Raw genomic sequence first — 7,446 nt, 5'->3', positions numbered from 1 at the left:
CTTTCCCTCTCACAATCTCTGCTTTTTTCTCTCCAGTTAGTGCACATGCCCTAAGGCAAAAACTTCTTAAAAAAGAAAAAAAGGGATGTAGAACTAAATAAAAATAAAAATATGACACATCAAAAGTTATGGGATACAGTAAAAACCATGCTGACAGCAAAATTTATTGCACTGAATTTTGATGTTAGAAATGAAGAAAGTTCTCAAAACAATAGTTTATATTTGTTATGGACTAAATGAGTCCATCCCAAATTCACATGTTGAAATCCTAACTCCTAATGTGATGGCATTAGGAGTTAGGGCCTTTGGCAGATGATTAGGTCATGAGGGTGGAACCTGGGACTACAATCTATGATCTTCTGCCATGGTGAATTCTCTTCCTCTATTCACCATGTGAAGCTACAATATAAAGTTAGTAGTCTATGAATCAGGAAGCAGGCCCTCACTACACAACAAATCCACATTGATCTCGGACTTTCTAGCCACTGGAATTGTGAGAAAGAATTCTGTTGTTTCAGTTCTTCAGTCCATGATATTTTTGTTATAGCAGCCTGAACAGACTAAGACAACATTCATATCTTAAGAAATCAGAAAAGGAAGAGAAAAAGAGCCGCAAAGCAATCCGAAGGATGGAAATAATAACAATAAAAGCAGAAATCAATGAAATTGAAAAGAGAAAACAATACCAAAAAAAAGATAAAAAAAATTGTTGACGTGCATCATCTCCTAGCAAAACTAAGATAAATGAAGAGAAGACTCAAATCACTAATGTCATTAATGAAACAGGGTATGTCACATGAGACTCTGCAGCCATTTAAGCTATAATAAAGAATATTGTGGGGCTGGCAAGTGGTGTGGTGGTTTAGGGCGTTCGACTCCCACATGGCTGACTGTGGTTTGAGTCCTGGACCTGGAAGTTTGCTTTCTCACTTTCTCTCTCTCTCTCTATCTCTGATCAAATTAAAAATAAACAAATAAATAAATAAAGTTAAAGAAAATAATTCTTTTTTTTTTTTTTTGGAAGGGTTTTTCTTCACGGCACGGGGCCCTCGCAACTGCTATAGGGCACGTGCACTCGCCAGACAGACAGAGAGAGTCATAGAGACAGAAAGCGAGAAATCACCCCCCAGGGGGGATGGACACGCAGCATTCCCTTCTCCTCCATTCTCCTCTCGGGATCTTGGGCACGCACACACACGCACCCGGCGTGAGTTTTAAGCCACCGGGTCCAGGACGCGAACCGCAGTTGACTACGTGGGAGTCCAGTGACATAGCCATTACGCTAACTGCTGATTCCCAATAAAATAATTCTTAAAAAAGAATATTGTCCGGGCTGGCATGGGACTGGTAGGGCTGTGGGTTCTAGGGCGCCGGGTGGGCTCAGTGCTCACTGGTGCGGCCGCCATCGAGTCTGAAGTAGCAGTAGCAGGATGGCAACCAGAAGGAGCAGGAGGATGGTGGGCGCTTGGTTTGCCAGCAGTTTCAGCAGCACTGCCACAGCCATGGCCCTGATCAAGGTAGGAGATGCCCTCCCCTCTGTGGAGGTGTTTGAAGGGGAACCTGGCAGAGCTGTTTAAGGGCAAGAAAGGTGTGCTGTTTGGAGTCCCTGGAGCTTTCACCTCTGGCTGTTCCAAGACCCACTTGCCAGGTTTGTGGAGCAGGCCAGGGCTCTGAAGACCAAGGGGGTCCAAGTAGTGGCATGTCTGTGTGTCAATGATGTCTTTGCGACTAGCTAGTGGGGACGAGCCCACAAGGCAGAAGGCAGGGTTTGGCTCCTAGCTAACCCTACTGGGGCCTTTGGGAAGGGGATAGATTTATTACTAGCTGATACATTGGTATCCCTCTTTGGGAATCGGTGACTCAAGAGGTTCTCCATGGTGGGAGAGGATGGCGTGGTGAAGGCCCTGAATGTGGAACCAGGTGGGACAGGCCTCACCTGCAGCTTGGCTCCCAGCATCATCTCATAGCTCTGAGGCCCCGGCCCAGACATACTCCCTCTACCCTTTCCCGTCTCACCTGCCAACCTGGGCAGTGGGCGCCAACCCCACTTCCACTGGAGCTACCTAATTGGAACTTGGGCCAGATTTCTGCAGTAAACACTTGTGGTTCATTGTCATAAATTTGACAATGTAGCATAACTGTACCAATTCCTCCAACACCCTAAGTGACTGAAATCTAATCAATAAATAATTATTAAAGAAATTGAATTAGCAATTTAAATGCTCCTAAAAATGTTCAAACCAAAATGGTTCCAACAGATATTTCTAGCAAATGTCTATTAAATTAGAACTACTTATACATCATATCTTTTAGAAAATAGAGAAGGGAATAATTTCAAAAGTCATTTTATGAAGCAAGTATTACACTGTTACCAAGACCAAACAGACAGTGCCAAAAAAAGACAACTACAGATCAATATCTCTCAGGAACTTAGATCCAAAAATCCAGAAAAATATGTGCAAATTAAATTCAGCAGTATAAAACAAACCAAAAAATATATGCACGATGACCAAATGGTATTTATTCCAGGAATGCAAGGCTAGTTCAATATTTTAAAATCAATGCAATCTACTATATCAACAAGTTGAAGAAAAAAATCATGTCATTATATCAATTAATGCAGAACAAGCTTTAGAAAAAGTCCATCAATCGTTCATGAAAAATACAAAATATGACAACTGTCAAACTAGGAACAATGGCAACTCCCTCAACTTGCTAAAGAATATCAACAAAATATCCATAGTTGACACCATACTTAATGGAGAAAGACTCATCCTTTCCCTCTGGGTTTGAGAACAAGAAGAAAATTTTGCTATCACCACTATTTTTAATAGTACTGGAAGTTTATAGCTATGCCAATGAGGCAAGGGGAAAAAAGGCACCCACATTGTAAAGGAAGAAATGAAATAGTCTCTATTTGTAAATGACATGATTGTCTGTGTAGAATTTTTTTTGAGAGGTTTTTGCTATAGGGTGCGTGCACTCGCCAGACAAACAGAGAGAGACAGAGAGACAGAAAGTGAGAAGTCACCCCCCAGGGGGGATGGCCACGCTGCAATCCCTTCTCCTCCATTCTCCTCTTGGGATCTTGGGCATGCACTCACACACACCCGGCGTGAGTTTAAGCCACCGGGTCCGGGACTCGAACCACGGTCGACTACGTGGGAGTCCAGTGACATAGCCATTACACTAACTGCTGGTTCCTGTCTGTGTAGAATATTGACAGGTATCTACGAAAAACAAAATTCTTGAAGTAGTGAGTTCAGTGAGGTTGAAGGATAGAAGATCAACATTCAGAGTAGTTGCATTTCTATATATTAATAATGAACATTTTTTAATTGCCAGAGGGTGTATATGCTCACCAGAGGGAAATAGAAAGACAGAGAAAGGGAGAGGGAGAGAGATAAAGCAGCCTCCAATGGGGCATAGTCATACGGTAATTTCTTCTCCTCCATTTCTCCACCCTATCAGGGTTTGGGGTATGAACGCACACATGTCCAGCATGTTTTTCAGGCCACAGGAACCAGGATTCAAGCTGTAGTTAGCCACATGGGATCTAGCTCCCTTAACCATTAGGCTATAGGGCCTTCCCAAACATTTGAAAATTAAAATTTAAACCACAATACTACTTACACTCACTCCAAAGAAAAGTAAATACTTATGTATAAATATAACATACACAGAATCCAAAATGCTGACAATTACAAAATGTTTGCAAAAGAAATAAAAGAAAACCTAAATAAATGACAAGCCATACCATGTTCATGGATTGAAAGACTCAACATGGTAAAGATATCAGTTCTCCCAAATTAGTGTATAGGTTCAATGCATTCCTATCAACATCCCAAGAAGATTTTTGGGAGACACAGGCAATTTCATTATAAAATTTGTATGGAAAATCACAACCCTTAAAGTAGGGTGATGGGTTGAACTGTGTTTTCTCAAATTTGTATGTTGACCTTTTAACCCCCAGGACCTCAGACTATAACCTTATTTGGTGACAGGGCCTACATAGAGCTAACCAGTTACAACAAGACCATCAGGGTAGCCCCTAATCCAATGATATCATCTTATAAAAAGGGGATGTTTGGGGACAGACATGCCCATGGACAGAATTCCATGTGATGATTTCAGCTATCTATGAGTCAAGGAAAGAAGCCTGAAACAGAGCTTGCCATCACAATCTTAAAAGGAATCAATCGTGCTAACATTTTGACTTTGGACCTTAAAAAAGAAACTTTATTATTATTATTACTTTATGCATTCAATAGCTATATATCATTTAACTTGTAGAGAGAATTTCCTCAACATGAAGTACATCTCAGACCAGTCCAGCTGAGTTATCTTCAACATGTTATCTTCAACAGGTAATAAATTTCTGTGTCCCACAAATGACTTACTTCTCTATTTTTTCCCCTAATTTCCTTCCCGACACTCTTTTCTTCAGCTCTTCTTCCACTCTCTCTCTAGTGTCAATAACTATTTTCAATTATGTTATGCCCTCTGATTTTGGACTTCTAGCCTCTAAAACTGTGAGACTATTCATTTCTGTTGTTTAAAACACTGATTCTGTGGTACTTTGTTATGCCAGCATTAGCAAACTAACATAATTAGTTAAAGCAATTTTGAAAAAGAGTAAAGTGGGGGGAAGCACTGCACTCAATATTGAGGCTTACTTCAGAGCTCAGCGTTGGAGATGGTGTGGAGCTGGTGAAGGGCTGGCTGCACAGAGCAGAGAACCCAGAAAGACACCCACACAAGAATGTGCAACTGCCATTTGATGCGGGTACAAAAGCAATGAAGTGGAGGGAGAATAGCTTCTCCATGTACGGTGCTCGAGCAACTGGACAATCATGCTTGAGACGTGAAACTGAACCTAAACCTCATGCTTTACACAAAAATGTACTCAAAATGGACGTAGGGGCCAGATGGTACAGCAGTGCTAACACAACTGGACCCAGGTGGGAAAGGTCCCGGGGCACACCGGGTGTGCATGCCTGCATTTTGGGCCAGTTGAGGCTAGTGGTGGGGCACAGTGTGAGGATTTCTATCTCTCTGTCTCTCTCTTCCCTCTCTCTCTGTCTGTCTCTCAAGGAAGAAAAAACTATTTACTTTTTAAAAAATGGTGAATTTTTGTTTTTCTTTTAATGGATCATAGATTTCAACAGAAGATATAAAACTAAATGACCTTCAAAACAAACACATAAAAGATCTTTGGCTTGTAAACTTGTCAAAGTGTTCTTAGCCTTTTTTAATTAATTAATTAATTAATTTAGAGACAAATCTGAATGAGTCAGGATCACAAGTGCAGGTGTATACCTGAGATGTTCGGCTCAGCCCGGGATCAGAACCTGGGCCTCACACATGACTCCAGCATCACGCAGTGGTGTGCTCCTGCCTGCACCATTAAGGCCAAGCCTTTTTTTTTTTTTTTTGGTGAGGTTTTTTCCATTGCGTGCACTCGCCAGACAGACAGAGAGAGACAGAGAGACAGAAAGCGAGAAATCACCCCCCAGGGGGATGGCCACGCCGCAATCCCTTCTCCTCCATTCTCCTCTCGGGATCTTGGGCACGCATGCACACGTGTTCGGTGTGAGTTTTAAGCCACTGGGTCTGGGACGTGAACCGCGGTCGACTACATGAGAGTTCAGTGACATAGCCATTACGCTAACTGCTGGTCCGAGGCCAAGCCTCTTTACACCTGATACCAGAAGAGCCATCTGTAGAGGAAAAAATGATTAAAAAGTAAATACTTTAGCTCTTCTGTGAAAGACTGTTGAGAGGATAAAAAGATACACTCCAGCCAATTCTTTTAAGTCATGGATCTGATGGAGGACTAATATCTAGAATATATAGAGACCTCTCAGTAAAACATATATTCTAGAGTTGTGTACAATATATAAGAGACCTTGGGGCCAGTAGGTGGCATAATGGTTAAGGTATTGAATTTCCATGTAGTCGACCATGGTTCAAGTCCTAGACCCAGCAGCTTGAAGCTTATGTTGGGCATGTGTGCATGCATGTCCAAAATCCTGAGAGGAGAATGGAAGAGAAGGGATTGCAGTGTGGCCATCTCCCAGGGGAGTGATTTCTCGCTTTGTGTCTCTCTCTGGTGAGTGCATGTGCCCTATAGAAAAAATTTCATCATATCTATCTACCTATCTATCTATGATATATATATATATCATATCTATCTATGTATCTATCTATCTATATCTATCATCTATCTATGATATTTAGATATCATATGTATATAGATATAGACATATATATATATATATATAAATATATATAGAAAGAGAGAGAGAGAGAGAGAGTGAGAGAGAGAGAGACCTAAGAGTAAAAAGCAAACAATTCTCTTATCTAATTGGCAAAAGAAGAGGACACACAGCTGATAATCATGTGCAACAATGCTCAATGTCATTAGCCATTAGGGAAACACAATTTAAACCCACAGACCTATAGAACAGCTCAAATTAAAAAAAATAGTGCTGTCAAATGCTGTGAAGATGCAGAAAAACTAAATCACTCATGCATTCCTCGTAGGAATGTAAAATAGTACAGACACCCTGGAAAATACTTTGACTGTCCCTTCTAAACCGAAAATGGGATTATGGGAAGACCCAGTAATTGCACTCTTGAGTATTTATTGCAGAGATATTAGAACTTTCAAGGGGTCTTCAAGAAGTTCATCTCAAGGGCCTGCCAGTGACATAGTAGTTAAGGTGTTGGACTCTCACATGATGGTCTGTGATTCGAGTCCTGGACCTGGCGATTTGCATCAGGCACTTGTGGGTACATCCTCAAAATCCTTGTAGGAGTTTGGAGGAGAGGGGATTGCAGCGTGGTCACTCCCCTGGGGGGTTATTTCTCACTTTCTCTTTCACTGTCTCTCTCTGTCTGTCCTCCATAGCAAGCAGTGTGCCCTACGGCAAAAACCTTAAAAAATAAACCTTAAAACTGAAAAAAAAAAAAATTCCTGGAAAATGTATTACAAAAAATATGGATTTAAATTTTTTTTTGCAACAAAATAAACTTGTACTTGAATTTCATCTTTCGACTAATTTTTTTAAGTTCCCTCATATTTTTGTCAAAATTTGTACAGGAATATTTATATCACCTTTCTTTGCAATAGCCAAAACCTGGAAACAACCCACATGACCTTCAACGAATGAATGTCAAAATACGCGGTGATACATTCATACCACAACTACTACTTAACAATAAAAAGGAACTCAACCACATTCAGAAATGTGGGTGAATCCAGGGACCTATGCTGAATGAAAAATCCAGTTTCAAAAGGACTTGTGCTGCACAATTCCTTTCATCTAACGTCCATGAACATAATTACAGAGATGGAGAACAGATTAGAGACTGCCAGTGGTAAGGGATGGGGAAGGGGAGTTACAAAGGAACAGCAGGAGGAAGTCTTTCGAGATGTTACAG

At 41.0% G+C, this 7,446-nt stretch overlaps 1 pseudogene; it reads left to right on the top strand.

Annotated features, from left to right (window-relative positions):
- Window positions 1-1,338: 1,338 nt before the first annotated feature.
- On the top strand, window positions 1,339-1,967 carry LOC102493550 (peroxiredoxin-5, mitochondrial-like; annotated as a pseudogene).
- The last annotated feature ends 5,479 nt before the right edge of the window (window positions 1,968-7,446 follow it).

The sequence above is a fragment of the Tupaia chinensis genome, unplaced genomic scaffold (genome assembly GCF_000334495.1).
Source record: "Tupaia chinensis unplaced genomic scaffold, TupChi_1.0 Scaffold145441_1, whole genome shotgun sequence".
NCBI lineage: Eukaryota > Metazoa > Chordata > Mammalia > Scandentia > Tupaiidae > Tupaia > Tupaia belangeri.
Note: the sequence above shows the minus strand (reverse complement) of the source record. Positions and strands in the feature narration are given on the sequence as shown.